Source organism: Pristiophorus japonicus, chromosome 2 (genome assembly GCF_044704955.1).
Source record: "Pristiophorus japonicus isolate sPriJap1 chromosome 2, sPriJap1.hap1, whole genome shotgun sequence".
Lineage (NCBI taxonomy): Eukaryota > Metazoa > Chordata > Chondrichthyes > Pristiophoridae > Pristiophorus > Pristiophorus japonicus.
In genome coordinates this window covers 352,959,275-352,973,782 of record NC_091978.1, presented here as the reverse complement: position 1 = coordinate 352,973,782, position 14,508 = coordinate 352,959,275, and the positions used below count along the sequence as shown (strand labels likewise).

At 43.6% G+C, this 14,508-nt stretch overlaps 1 long non-coding RNA gene across 1 annotated transcript; it reads left to right on the top strand.

Annotated features, from left to right (window-relative positions):
• The first annotated feature begins 464 nt into the window (after positions 1-464).
• Positions 465-6,518, top strand: LOC139249364 (uncharacterized). The gene is made up of 2 exons (XR_011591146.1): positions 465-551; positions 693-6,518. It is a non-coding gene; the product is annotated as an uncharacterized lncRNA (long non-coding RNA).
• Positions 6,519-14,508: the final 7,990 nt, after the last annotated feature.

Genomic DNA, 14,508 nt, shown 5'->3' with positions numbered 1-14,508 from the left:
GGCTTGGGGATTTTTTGGTCTGGACTCCATCCCGCCCAAGTAGATGCACCGCCCAATTAAAATCAAATAAATACTTACCTATCCATTTCCCGCTCGATCCAGCGATCCCCCGCCGCGCAGTGCCCCCGGCGGGTTTTTCTGCCGGCGCACCCTTTGAAGACTGTGTGTGGCCCTTAAAGGGGAGGGCCCATTGCTGCGGCCGCAACGGAAGAATTTTTGCCCCCGGGTTCGGCTGGGCCGCCAACGGGCAGCTTGGCACCCCCCTCTTGGGTGCCAGGACACTGGCCCAGCCAAAAACCCTCCCTGGAGGCTCCGTGGCCAAAGTTAAAAAATGATCGCGTCTCTCCCCTTTAACGGAGGGGAGCGAGGGTGGTGACGCACACGCGCTGTGACATCACCACGTTGATTGACAGCGGCGGACGGCCCAAACGACCCATTTTCAGCCAGTCAGCCTGGCTTTGAGTCTAAGGCCCATCCCATTATGATCCATTTCCTGTAGGACTTTGAAAGTCCTGAAAATGGATCGACTCCCTTCACCAAGAGTTTCAGCGGTGAGTAGCAGTTAAAAACTCATAGGTGCGCCAGCTTTCTGGTGCACCTGAATTCCGGCCCCATAATGTGCGCACGGTGTAAGCATGTAGCTCCTGCTTTCCTGTCATCACAACTAGACACTTGTGTCTTCCTCATTTTAGGCACTCAAGATATACAACCTGCCCAGTCAGTGGGTGACCAAAATGAGGAAGAGGAGAGAAAAGAAGAAGAAGAAGAAGGAGAAGAAGAAGACAGTGAGACACAGCAGTACCCTGAGAAGCTTGGCAGCATGTAGAATAATAGTATTCTTCTGACTGAAACACTATTTGTATAGTCACATACAGTGGTGCAGTGATTATCCATCACAATAGAACCAACTCCCCTTCACCCCCCCCCCCCAATGGAAAATTCTAAATTGAGAACCCCCAAATTTGAGAAGAGAATCAGGAGTTGCAAACGCAAACTGAAACTCTTTCATTGTATCAAGGCACACAAGGCAATACACTTTTTTTTCGTAAACAGTACCGCAACATAAGTTACTTGCTGTGCTTCATCCTTTTACACTCCTATTTGATAATGATTAGCAAAAGAATATCAAAAGTAGGCGAGAGGTGCCTGCTTTACACTGCTGGTCTCATCAGTTTTAAAATCCCAACTCCTGCTGGTCTCCATTCTCCCACAACAATCCCTGTGGATAATCAAGAGCACATGGAATGGGAGCAAAAAAAAAATCAATATCTCTCAGATTCTTTCATATGGTAGAAAGTGTTTTAAGTTGTGTAGGAGCACAATCTGTGAACCCCCCCCAGATCCTTGGAAGTCTGAGAGGCACCTCATTACAGCCTTGGTCCTAACATGGACAAAAGAGCTGAATTCCAGAAGTGAATTGAGAGTGACTGCCCTTGACATCAAAATAGCATTTGACCGAGTGTGGCATCAAGGAGCCCTAATAAAATGGAAGTCAATGGAAATCAGGGGTAAAACTCTCCACTGCCTGGAGTCATACCTAGCACAAAGAAAGGTGGTTGTGGTTGTTGGAGGCCAATCATCCCAACCCCAGGATATCACTGCAGGAGTTGCTCAGGGCACTGTCCTAGGCCCAACCATCTTCAGCCGCTTCATCAATGAACTTCCCTCCATCATAAGTGCAAAGCGTTCAGTTCCATTCGCAATTAGGAACGGGCAATAAATGCTGGCCTTGCCAGCATGCCCATATCCCATGAACGAATATTTAAAAAAAATCAGAGGTTATGAGTTCAAATTCCACCACGGCAAGTTGTGAAATTTAACTCAATGAATCTGGTCATTTGTGGGCTGGAACCAGAATGACCGTGAAAACTGTCGGATTATTGTAAAACTCCAGCTGGTTCAGTAATGCCCTTCAAGGAAGGGTACCTACCACCCCTACCCATTTCTGATTCCAGGCCCCACGCTATATGGGTGACTTTTAATGCCTTCAGGGCACCTAGTGATGGGCAATAAATGCGGGCTCAACTCTGTTGTAGTAGTAGTAGTAGTACCCGCCCTCCTGTATGGATCTGAGGCATGGACGATGTATAGAAGGCACTGGAGATATATCACCAACGATGTCTCCGCAAGATCCTGAAAACCCTTGGGAGGACAGGCGCACCAACATCAGTGTCCTCGTCCAGGTTAACATCCCCAGTATTGAAGCACTGACCACACTCGATCAGCTTCGCTGGGCAGGCCACATAGTTCGCATGCCAGATACGAGACTCCCTAAGCAAATGCTTTATGCGGAGCTCCTTCATGGTAAACGAGCCAAAGCTGGGCAGCGGAAACGTTATAAGGACACCCTCAAAGCCTCCCTGGTGAAGTGTGACATCACCTCTTGACACCTGGGAGACCCTGGCCGAAGACCGCCCGAGGTGGAGAAAGTGCATCCGGGAGGGCGTTGAGCTCTTCGAGTCTCAACGTAAAGTGCATGAAGAGGTCAAGCGCAGGCAGCGGAAGGAGCGTGTGCAAACCAGCCCACCCACCCCTTCCCTCGACGAATGTCTGTCTCACCTGTAACAGGGTTTGTGGCTCTCGTATTGGACTGTTCAGCCACCAAAGAACTCACTTTGGGAGTGGAAGCAAAGCTTCCTCGATTCCGAGGGACTGCCTATGATGATCATGATGAATGTCTTCAGGGTACCTAGCGATGGGCAATAAATGCGGGCTCAACTCTGTTGCTCCCCACCCAGGCACAAATAAAAATAATTGTGTTCAATTTGTTCTTTGTGCTCACAGGTTGGAAAAGAGCAGATATAATAAACCTCCGACTTATGGAAACAAAGCTTACCGAATACACCTTCTGCATTGTAGCTTACACCTGGTATGCTACCTGAACAAGTCTGAACCGAGAAAGTTGTACAGAAGCTGGCGAGTGCCTCAACTCTGCTAACTGCAGATCGATTCACTAGAGCAGACTTTAATCTCTGGGAATGGTATCTTCGTGGTTCTAGTACTGGACCTGGGAACCTAGAGTTTGCAAGTTCATAATCCCACCGTGACAAATTGTGACATTGAATTCAATAAATCTGGTCATTTTGGTGCTGGCACTAGAAATGACCGTGGGCGTTTCTGAACCAAGGGAAACTTCTGCCATAGGCTCACACTGTTTGGTTGAGGTATAACATCCTCGGGACAACTCAGCATGGGCAAATACTGCCTTGCCAGTGTTACCCACACATTGAAAACTAATAAAGGAAAAACAAAATGTATTCATTGATGCTTATCAAATTTGTATCTCTGACAGAATTGTTGATTTTTAAGACTGGGAATATATAACAATTCCGATCAATTCACAGCAAAGTGTACAAATTCTACCTAAATATCTTGCTCCTCCTATCCTGTGATGTCACTTCTTTTACAAAGAAACATCCTGCTGCTATTCTGAAGCTTTACGGTTGAAATTTTGCCTGATTTACCTGTTCAGGTAGCATCCCAGGCATTAGCTACAGTGCAGCAGGTATATTAGTTAAGTTATGTTTCCATAAGTCGGAGGTTTGTTCTATCTGCTCTTTTCCAACCTGTGAGCACAAAGATTTACCATTACCATAAGAGGCTGCAGGCCTAGAAATTTCACATTGAGAGAGATTAAAGAGAAAGACTTGCATTTATATAGCACCTTTCACAACCTCAGGACCTCCCTTTACCTCCAATGAAGTACTTTTCTGAAGGTAGTCACTGTTGTAATGTAGGAAACGTGGCAGCCAATTTGCGCACAGCAAGGTCTGACGAACAGCAGTTAGATAATCTGTTTTAGTGGTGTTAGTTGAGGGATAAATATTGGCTAGGACACTAGGGAGAACTCCCATGCTCATCTTCGAAATAGAGCCGTAAGATCTTTTACATCCAGCTGAGAGAACAGACGGGTCCTCGGTTTTAACGTTTAATGTGAAAGATGGCAGTGCAGCACTCCCTCAGTACTGCACAGAAGAGCCAGCCTTGATTATGAGCTCAAGTCTTTGGAGTGGGAATTGACCCCTACAATCTTCTGACTCAGAGTCAAGAGTGGCTGGATAGAATAGCTGTGCTGAATAACGACGTTATTCTTGGCTGTCGAATGTCAGAGCTGCTAATTAGCAGTAGAGAATTGAGTGAAGTGTGAAGATAGGTGGAAACAACCATATATTTTTTTTAACTTGAGAAAAAATGTTACATCCTTGAGAATCAAGTGGATTTTCTGTATTGAGTGCACAGGTAGAAACACTTTGCAAATTAATGAGTACTGTTGACTCTTAAACTTAGTTTTTTGTGTGTGTGTGTGTGAATCGCTTTTTCCCCGTGATGGGATGCTCCACCTTGTAGCAAGGCTGAGAAGTTACAAAACTCATTACACATATTGGTCAGTGAGCAGACATCTCGACCACAATTGGAACTGTAATCCATCACCGTACCAGTGGAAACTCAACACAATGAGGAGACATTGAACCTTCGGAGAACTCTCTATTAATTTAAAACTTTCATATATTGGATTTCAGTCCCCTATGAGGATTGTTTGTATTTTTTATATTATTTTATTAATACTCTATGTTTATACAATGTTACTCATTTTGGTTTTGATCCTGTGGTGACTAAAAGCAGAAAAAGGTTAAAACAGAAAACCATTTAGATTAGATGTACTACAAAGAAGGGCTCACAATACCAATGATGCAGGCCTGTACTCTTGTGTTGCTGTAGGAATTATTTTACGGGTTTTACTGAAATGGAAAACAATGACAGAAGATGGAAGGAGTGATTCTTTAATGGTGCTTGCTTTAACAGGAGTTAATTTGAATCAGTAAACAACCTGTGCTATAATCTGATAAGTAATTTGGCAGATATGCAGGAAGGGTAAGCCTTATTAATCCATTGGAGTTAAAAAATTGTGCTTTGTAATATTAATAACATAAATGGGTTAACACATTTGTCAAGATAGTAGGTAGTGGAATTACATGTAGCAAAAATGTCCTTTTATATTGCACGTTTAATGTCAGAAACATTGCAAGGTGTTTGACTGAGGTATAAAACCTGGTACAGATCCTGGGAGATGATATAAGGCCCAGCAGTACAGGTGGATTGGCATTGAGTTTCGGAATCCAGGTCATTTATGGAAATGATAAACAGCAGTGGTCCAAGCACTGAGCCCTGAGATCCACCACTAGGTTCTTCCCCCGCTCCCTGATATAACTCTTCTAACCAGTACTTGTTTTTTCAAAATTCTCATCCTTATTTTCAAATCCCTCTATGGTCTCACCCCTCCCTACCTCTGTAATCTCCTCCAGCCCCACAACTCCCCGAGATGTCTGTGCTTCTCTAATTCCGCCCTCCTGAACATCCCTGATTATAATCGCTCAACCATTGGTGGCCGTGCCTTCTGTTGCCTAGGCCCCAAGCTCTGGAACTCCCTGCCTAAACCTCTCCATCTCTCTCCCTCTCTTTCCTCCTTCAAGACGCTCCTTAAAATCTACCTCTGTGACCAAACTGCTAATTTCTACTCGGTGTCAAATGTTTAGCGCATAATAGTCCTGTGAAGCACCTTGAGGCGTTTCTCTACGTTAAAAGCGCTATATAAATACAAGTTGCTGTTGTTGTTCTACCCTTTAGCCAGATTCTTATTGATTCCCAGGATTTACCCCAAGACTCCACACCAGTGGAATGTAACTGATAGCATTTTGTGTGCAACTTTACCACAAGCCTTTTGGAAGCCTAGGTAAATCATGTCTTAGGTTCTGACCACAGTCCACTTGGATTGTCACTTCCTTAAAAAGATAAAGGATGTCAGTCCATTCTGACTGGTCCTAACTAGGTTCTTGTTCCATAGATAAATCCTTAAGTTTACATCTGATAATCGTTTCCATTATTTTGCACGGAAGTGACACAAATTGATCTGTAGTTTCCTGTGTCTGTTTCGTTCCCCTGTTTTGAATATGGTCACCACATTAGCCTGTTTCCAAACTACCGGTGAGTCCCTCATAATGATTGGCAGTGCCTCACAAATCTCCCCCCTAGTCTCTCTCAGCACTCTGGGATAAATAAAGATAAATCTCATTGATCCCTGGGGGTTTATTTGTGTTGAGCCCATTTAGCCTGTCTCGGACTTGTATATCATTTATATCAAAGTAATTGATTTTACTGAGGCTTGGGGAGGACAGGTTGCTCATGTCTTCACTTGTGAATACTTGTAGGAAGCCATCATTTGGAATATTTACTATTATGTGCTCCTCTTCAGTTTCAGTTCTGTTTGCATCTTTTATGGGTCCTTATCTCTTCTCCGACTCTAGTATTATAGTGCTGAATGGATTTTTATTGGTGTGTTTAGCCTCTGCTGCTATGCTTCATTTATGTCCAATTTGTCTTTCTGAACACCCTTTAATGTGTTCCATATGTTCTTGTACTCATCCCAATGAGCCCCTTCCTTTTACTCTTTGCAGATTTGTGTAAATTGTTTTTCCTCTTTATTTCACTTTCAATTAATTTATTAAACCATTTAGAATCAAGTTTGTTCAGTCTGAGTTTGCTGGTCTTATGAAAATATTTATCCTGCATATTCAGCATTATACCTTTAAAGTTGTTCCACTTATCCTCTACTGAAGTACTGTTGAGCACGCTATCCCAATCTGTTTGCTTTATTTATTCCACCATTTGTTGTTAAGCTGTAAATAAAGGCCCAATATCACTAAAATCATGCAGTATGGTTTCAACACATTTGTGTCCTGTAGTTATACTTCTGTACATAAATAATTAAAAACTAACAACATTTAAATTTAGAGGATTATTTCAAAAATACCCATTTCCACACTAAGAATTGTACAACTGTTCAAAAGTGGAAATGAGTTAAGGAACTCCAACCTGCAAATTACAGTGTCTTTTAATTTAATTTTTAAAAGCTTGAATAATAATAGATTTGTGTGTTTGGTGGACTTGCTTTATTGTGCTTCAATAATGCAGTTCATCATCAATACTTTGCATCGGAGATATGGAAATATTTGGGTCTTCCCTCAGTGGAAGAGCTTCTATAGATTTTTCAAATTCTACTTGTATAATGTTTATTTAAATGAAGAGAAGGTATTCTAAACAGATGCTGTATGAAAGTAATTTGCGTAATTCAAATGTCCTTCAACACTGAGAAGGTTGGAACATTAGCGTCTTTAGTTGAGTTGAATTGTATGTAGGATAATATTAGATGTCCCTGGTTCCTGGTCCATTACAATTGAATGGTTCTTACGACATCCTGAACTAAAAGGACAACATTACACCAGAGAATAAACAACAGAGAAATACAGAGAATGCTGGAACTAACCAGCACAGCCAGCAGCATCTGAAAAGATAGGTTAAGATTTAAGATCAGACCTGGGCACAGGAGAAAAACAAGCCCTTTTATAGGACTGAACAACACAAAGGAAGTAAGGGAACAACAGGTAAAATTCAAGCGTCCATTATGCGAATTACTATCAGAACGTATTAACGGGTTTATTAAACTCTGGCAAGGTGGTTTAAAAAGCTGGTTAGGGGTCAAATCTGCTGGGGGATGTACAGAGATGCGGAGTAAGAGTTTACACTCAAAATGTTCATCTATTTTTGCTCTTTACAGCTGTTAATGGGCCTGCTAACTCGCACCAAGTCCCGTTCACCCATCATCATCATCATAGGCAGTCCCTCAGAATCGAGGAAGACTTGCTTCCACTCCTGAAGTGAGTTCTTTGGTGGCTGAACGGTCCAATACGAGAGCCACAGACTCTTGTCACAGGTGGGTCAGATAGTCATTGAGGGAAGGGGTGGGTGAAATTGGTTTGCCGCACGCTCTTTCCGTTGCCTGTGCTTGATTTCTGCATGCTCTCGCCGTTGAGACTCATGATGCTCAGCGCCCTCTCGGATGCACTTCCTCCACTTAGGACGGTCTTGGGCCTGGGACTCCCAGGTGTCAGTGGGGATGTCGCACTTTACCAGGAAGGCTTTGAGGGTGTCCGCTGCCCACCTTTGGATCGTTTGCCGTGAAGGAGCCCCGAGTAGAGCACTTGCTTTAGGAGTCTCGTGTCTGGCATGCGGACTATGTGGCCTGCCCAGCAGAGCTGATTCTGTGTGGTCAGTGCTTCAATGCTGGGGATGTTGGCCTGGACGAGGACGTCGATGTTGGTGCGCCTGTCCTCCCAGGGAATTTGTAGGATCTTCCGGAGGCATCGTTGATGATATTTCTCCAGCGACTTGAGGTGTCTACTGTACATGGTCCATATCTTTGAGCCATACAGAAGGGCAGGTATTACTACAGCACTGTAGACCATGAGCTTGCTGGCAGTTTTGAGGGCCTGGTCTTCAAACACTCTTTTCCTCAGGCAGCCGAAGGCTGCACTGGCGCACTAGAGGTGGTGTTGGATCTCGTCGACGATGCTTACTCTTGTTGATAGGAGGCTCCCGAGATATGGGAAGTGGTCCACGGTGTCCAGGGCCGCGCCGTGGATCTTGATGACTAGTGGGCAGTGTTTGGTGAGGACAGGCTGGTAGAGGACCTTTGTCTTACAGATGTTTAGCGTAAGGCCCATGCTTTCGTACACCTCAGTAAATATGTCGACTATGTCCTGGAGTTCAGCCTTTGTATGTGCACAGACACAGGCGTCGTCTGCGTACTGTAGCTTGATGACAGAGGTTGGGGTGGACTTGGACCTGGCCTGGAGACGGCGCAAGTTGAACAGATTCCCACTGGTTCTGTAGTTTAGTTCCACTCCAGCGGGGAGCTTGCTGACTGTGCTCACTGACTTACATTGGCTCCCGGTTAAGCAATGCCACGATTTCTCATCCTTGTTTAAAAATCCCTCCATGGCTTCGCCCCTCCCTATCTCTGTAATCTTCTTCAGCCTCACAACCCCCCAAGATAGCGGCGCTCCTCAAATTCTGTTCTCTTGAGCATCCCCAATGTAACTGCTCAACCATTGGTGGCCGTGCCTTCAGCTGCCTAGGCCCCAAGCTCTGGAACTCCCTCCCTAAACCTCTCTGCCTCTGTACCTCTCTTTTCTCCTTTAGGACGCTCCTTAAAACCTACCTCTTTGACCAAGCTTTTGGTCACCTACCCTAATTTCTTCTTAAGTAGCTTGGTGTCAAATTTATTTATTTTTGTCTTATAACACTCCTGTGAAGAGCCTTGGGATGTTTTACTATGTTAAAGTTGCTATATAAATACAAGTTGTTGTGTATTTCCAGCAATTGTTTTGTGTTTACCTTTATTTCCTAAAAATCACCGCGTTTTATATTCTGTCTTAAAGCCACTGCTGGATGTTTGCTTGTTGTATAATATAGCTAGATGTTAATTTTTAGAGAGAACAATAATTTAATTTGTTTTAGATGTTATTATATGGCAGGGGCTAGTGGCAGCAGTATTGTAGTGTTGGTGAAAGGATAAGATGAATGACAATGGGACAAGATCATAATGTACACTCGAGGTCTATGTATTCTGTATAGCAAAATTGAAAAATAACTTTTTATAAATGCACACAGAGTAAAATCTCCCTCTGTAATGTATTTGCTTCATGGGTTCTTTGCTTAAGAATTCATAGCAACACATTGATATTAAGAACTAGTTGGTTTATTAACTAGGGTTTAACAATCACACTACACATTACCAGTTTATCCACTAGGCTCACAACTGCATGCCTCATCGTGGATGACCTAGACCCAACTGACTGGGGTTTTATTGAGTATTGTGAACATCACGTGGCTGGCGAAGCCACTCAAAATGCAACAGCTCTACAAACCTCACAGGTGCATACATGACACTCTGAAAATATTTAATTTGTCCAAAAATATTATGCTTGGAACTTGTTTTCTACATAATCAACGCAACTCAGAATGGTCTGTTCAGATTGTATACTTGGTCAGATTTGGGCTTGAAATGTGTGCTTACAAAGAATTTACAGTACAGAAATAGGCCGATCAGCCCAACAGGTCCATGCCGGTGTTTATGCTCCACATGCCCCTCCTCCCACCCTTCTTCATCTATCCCTATCAGCATACCCTTCTATTCCTTTCTCCCTCATGTGCTTATCTATCTTCTTCTTCAATGCACCGATTCAAATGTTGTGGCGCTGCACTGTCGGAGGTGCCATCTTTTGAATGCAACATTAAACCGAGGCCCCGTCTGCCCTCTCAGGTGGACGTAAAAGATTCCATGGCACTATTTCGAAGAGTTATCCCCGGTGTGCTGGCCAATATTTATCCCTCAATCAACATCACTATAACAGATTATCTGGTCATGATCACATTGCTGTTTGTGGGAGCTTGCTGTGCACAGGAAGGATAGACAGAAAGGAAAAGGAGGTGGGGTAGTGTTGCTGGTTAAAGAGGAAATTAACGCAATAGTAAGGAAGGACATTAGCTTGGATGATGTGGAATCTGTATGGATGGAGCTGCGGAATACCAAAGGGCAGAAAACGCAAGTGGGAGTTGTGTACAGACCACCGAACAGTAGTAGTGAGGTGGGGGACAGCTTCAAACAGGAGATTAGGGATGTGTGCAATAAAGGTACAGCAGTTATCATGGGCGACTTTAATCTACATATTGATTGGGCTCACCAAACTGGTAGCAATACGGTGGAGGAGAATTTCCTGGATTGTATTAGGGATGGTTTTCTTGACCAATATGTCGAGGAACCAACTGGAGGACTGGCCATCCAAGACTGGGTGATGTGTAATGAGAAAGGACTAATTAGCAATCTTGTTGTGTGAGGCCCCTTGGGGAAGAGTGACCATAATATGGTAGAATTCTTTATTAAGGTGGAGAGTGACAGAGTTAATTCAGAGACTAGGGTCCTGAACCTAAGGAAAGGTAACTTTGACGGTATGAGACGTGAATTGGCTAGAATAGACTGGTAAATGACACTTAAAGGGTTGACGGTGGATAGGCAATGGTAAACATTTAAAGATCACATGGATGAACTTCAACAAGTTTACATCCCTGTCTGGAGTAAACATAAAACGGGGAAGGTGGCTCAACTGTGGCTAACAAGGGAAATTAAGGATAGTGTTAAATCCAAGGAAGAGGCATATAAATTGGCCAGAAAAAGCAGCAAACCTGAGGACTGGGAGAAATTTAGAATTCAGCAGAGGAGGACAAAGGGTTTAATTAGGAGGGGGGAAATAGAGTATGAGAGGAAGCTTGCCGGAAACATAAAAACTGACTGCAGTAGCTTCTATAGATATGTGAAGAGAAAAGGATTAGTGAACACAAACGCAGGTCCCTTGCAGTCAGATTCCGGTGAATTTATAATGGGGAACAAAGAAATGGCGGATCAGTTAAACAACTTTGGTTCTGTTTTCACGAAGGAAGACACAAATAACCTTCCGGAAATACTAGGGGACCGAGGGTCTAGTGAGAAGAAGGAACTGAAGGAAATCCTTATTAGGCGGGAAATTGTGTTAGGGAAATTGATGGGATTGAAGGCCGATAAATCCCCGGGGCCTGATAGTCTGCATCCCAGCATACTTAAGGAAGTGGCCCTAGTAATAGTGGATGCATTGGTGATCATTTTCTAATAGTCTATTGACTCTGGATCAGTTCCTATGGATTGGAGGGTAGCTAATGTAACACCACTTTTTAAAAAAGGAGGTAGAGAGAAAATGGGTCATTATAGACCGGTTAGCACTAGTGGGGAAAATGTTGGAATCAATTATTAAAGATAAAATAGCAGCGCATTTGGAAAGCAGTGACAGGATCGGTCCAAGTCAGCATGGATTTATGAATGGGATATCATGCTTGACAAATCTTCTGACATTTTTTGAGGCTGTAACTAGTAGAGTGGACAAGGGAGAACCAGTGGATGTGGTGTATTTGGATTTTCAAAAGCTTTTGACAAGGTCCCACACAAGAGATTGGTGTGCAAAATTAAAGCACATGGTATTGGGGGTAATGTACTGACGTGGATAGAGAACTGGTTGGCAGACAGGAAGCAGAGAGTCGGGATAAACGGATCCTTTTCAGAATGGCAGGCAGTGACTAGTGGGGTGCCACAGGGCTCAGTGCTGGGACCCCAGCTATTTACAATATACATTAATGATGTAGATGAAGGAATTGAGTGTAATATCTCCAAGTTTGCAGATGACACTAAACTGGGTGGCGGTGTGAGCTGTGCGGAGGATGCTAAGAGGCTGCAGGGTGACTTAGACAGGTTAGGTGAGTGGGCAAATGAATGGCAAATGCAGTATAATGTAGATAATTGTGAGGTTATCCATTTTGGGGGCAAAAACAAGAAGGCAGAATATTATCTGAATGGCGGCAGATTAGGAAAAGGGGAGGCGCAATGAGACATGTGTGTCATGGTACATCAGTCATTGAAAGTTGGCATGCAGGTACAGCAGGCGGTGAAGAAGGCAAATGATATGTTGACCTTCATAGCTAGGGGATTTGAGTATAGGAGCAGGGAGGTCTTACTGCAGTTGTACAAGGCCTTGATGAGGCCTCACCTGGAATATTGTGTTCAGTTTTGGTCTCCTAATCTGAGGAAGGACATTCTTGCTATTGAGGGAGTGCAGCGAAGGTTCACCAGACTGATTCCAGGGATGGCAGGACTGACATATGGGGAGAGACTGGATCGACTGGGCCTGTATTCACTGGAGTTTAGAATGATGAGAGGGAATCTCATAGAAACATAAAATTCTGACGGGACTGAACAGGTTAGATGCAGGAAGAATGTTCCCGATGTTGGGGAAGTCCAGAACCAGGAGACACAGTCTAAGGATAAGGGGTAAGCCATTTAGGACTGAGATGAGGAGAAACTTCTTCACTCAGAGAATTGTTAACTGTGGAATTCCCTGCCGCAGAGAGTTGTTGATGCCAGTTCACTGGATATATTCAAGAGGGAGTTAAATATGGCCCTTACGGCTAAAGGGATCAAGGGGTACGGAGAGAAAGCAGGAAAGGGGTACTGAGGTGAATGATCAGCCATGAATTGCGGTTCAGGCTCGAAGGGCCGAATGGCCTACTTCTGCACCTATTTTCTATGTTTCTATGTTTCTACAATGTGGCTGCCGCGATTCCTTCATTACAACAGTGACTACACTTCAAAAATACTTCATTGGCTGTAAAGCCCTTTGGGAGGCCCTGAGGTAATGAAAAGCGCTATATAAATGTAAGTCTTTCTTTCTTTTATGCTATTCACCTTAACCACTCCATGCATTGGCAATTTCCACATTCCATCCACTCTAACCATTTGATGAGTGAGTTCTCCTTTTCAGGTATGAATTGCACTTATGGTTGTGAAGACTCTTCCAGTTGTGAAGACCGATAACTTTCTAAGTTCTATAGAAAGCTCCAAACATTATTATGTGTATATAGAACGGATGTATTTAGCAGCTAGTAACAAGTAGGGAAATGCAACAACATTTCACCTTTCACCACGTAATATTCTTTTCTATGTTTATTGTGTGTTAACCTGGGAGAGGCCCCGCGTGACACTTTAAATATTGCAGACATCTGGAAAGATGGTATTTTTCAGCAGTATGGGACTGTCTACTGAGCACTGCTGCAATAAGTGCAGGGCACCCCGTAAACATAGCTGTTTACAAGGCTGCCTGTGAGTCAAAGTGGCAACTGATTTTCGCAGTGCTGCTGTCGTCGCCTGAACAAAATGTGCTTCGAACTGGTGGAAGTTGTGAACAGGGGTTGAGCAAAGGCGACGAAATTACCGCCTAGCTTTGCAAGAGTTTTCAAAAGCCGGGTGAGAGAAGGAACTGTCTGTTTAACGAGGGCAATCAGTTGCCCAGTTATCTCCTTTCATGTTTATGGCAGCCTGCTGCCGTTATTTCAAAAGCTGACATTGATGGACAGCTTCTATTAAGGGCTATCCAGAGCAGCTGGGTTTAACAGATATATTAAATAAAAACAGTTATTGCTTTTCATAAAAAATCACCACTAAATAGGTTCTGCCATCAGATGCAGTTGGGTACAAGGTTTTAATTTGAGGGACTGCTTTATAACACTGCACAATTGACACTAGTCTTTGTTTCCTTACAATAATGATTTTGTACATCTTGGGGAGAATTGATAGGCTGTCCTGGTGCTGTTGTGCTTTGTTGTTCTTTTGTACATGGTGTGCTTGTCAGTGAGGTGCAGCAGAGGTAGGGATAATGTCATGCCAGGCCCTTATCTCAGGATGCTGTAATGGAGCTGCTGTAAGCCCATGCTTGGTGCGTAGATAAGAACAACCTTACAAGCAAAGAGGCCCAGGAGACAACAATGGCAATGCTGTCAGGCACATATTACAGCTCTTTTTTTTTGCGCTAAGGGAGATATATGCACACTGAGTGGTGAATTACAAGCGTGAAATAGGCCCTGAATGTTCATCTAATAATGATGTATTTTTAACAGGATTATGCTGTCCAATGATATTCTTTATCTAAGCAGTAAATGAAGCGACAGCTGCAGACTGCAAGTATTGTGTCATGTCTCCCTTTGTGCACTGCATATTAAAACCTTTATGGAAGTAATTAAATGTGTGCTTAATGG